Below are 1325 nucleotides of genomic sequence, written 5' to 3'. Positions count from 1 at the left end.
TTGTCTCCCGCAGACATTGTTTGTCATTGTTTTCCTCCTCTGTTTGATCCAATATATCTGTCAGGTAACCCATAGCAACACCATTCCTCGCCAGAGGAGAGATGGAGAAAGGTAAACAGGAGGAAGACACAGAACAGAAACAGAACAGTAAATCGATCCCCCCTGCCGCCCAAAACATACCAAACATGAATCGTCAGGAAGGCTACAATGCATGAGGACAGAAAGTAAAGAAAGGCTGTTATTGATGTTTGGGAATGTAACCGAAGCAGATAATAGGCTGCCATCAGATAAAGATGCTTGGTTTACTCCTCCTTGTCAATCAGTCTCTCCGTGCTGGGGGCCCGGGCCTACACACCCAGCCAAGCCTGGGCCTATCCTGAGCCCCCTTCCCAGCAATCTGTCAGCACAGCTGGGCTCATTACCTCGGCCCTCCCAGGTAAGACAGAGCTGCCATTCTGCCCTCCGCACATCAGCCAACACAGACAGATGTTCATTACCAACACCCCCCCGTCCCCCCACCTAGCAGCTACCAGAGATGAGGCTGGCTGGTTAGTTAGCTGTGAATCTGGTTCGGATTCCATGTTCCTACCGACATTGGCACAGCAGGCACTTCATCAGTCTGAATAACCCTGCTGGGCTCGGGGACTTAGGAAGCCGGATAGGAGACAAATGTGTTTACAGTCAATGTGTAGGTCAGGCTGAGGTTGGTGCGGCCTCTGAGACGGATGAATTAGGATGGATGTTTTAGACGGTTTGGGCTCGTTATTTCTTAATGTGCTGCCTCTGCCTCCAGTGGAAACACGCTGGGCTGTGAGAGGAGGTGATTGGGTGTGATTGGGAGAAGGGGGCTGCGAGGAGGAGTGGGGAGGGAAAGGGAATGGAGGGGGTGAGAGGTGATGGGATATGGAGGGGCTATGGAGGGGGTGAGGGGTGTTGGGGCAGGGTGGGATGGGGTAAGGGGGTAAATGGGGCAGGGTTGGGGTGGGGTGCGGGGGAGAATGGGAGAATGGGAGCCCACTCAGGCTGTCCCACTCAGACCTCGCCCATGTCATGTCACTCAGCAGGAGGATCCAGTTTGACCAAAGAGCGCTGTGGAGGTGGGGCTCTTCCCAGAGAAAGAGGCCTTGTTCCTGGGTGCGATGAGAGCTGGCTGCTGACAGAGTAGGCCGAGCTGGGGGGGGGGGGGGGGGGGGGGGGGAAGATGCTGCTCGATGCTGCCCCTCCTCATTCACAGCCTGCTCTCCTCCACCTGCCACTCAGCCCCAGAGGACTGCCCTCTCAACGCAAACACAGCACAAGGAAATAGGTCTGTGTGTGTGTGTGTG

Source organism: Osmerus mordax, chromosome 24 (genome assembly GCF_038355195.1).
Source record: "Osmerus mordax isolate fOsmMor3 chromosome 24, fOsmMor3.pri, whole genome shotgun sequence".
Classification (NCBI taxonomy): domain Eukaryota; kingdom Metazoa; phylum Chordata; class Actinopteri; order Osmeriformes; family Osmeridae; genus Osmerus; species Osmerus mordax.
Note: the sequence above shows the minus strand (reverse complement) of the source record.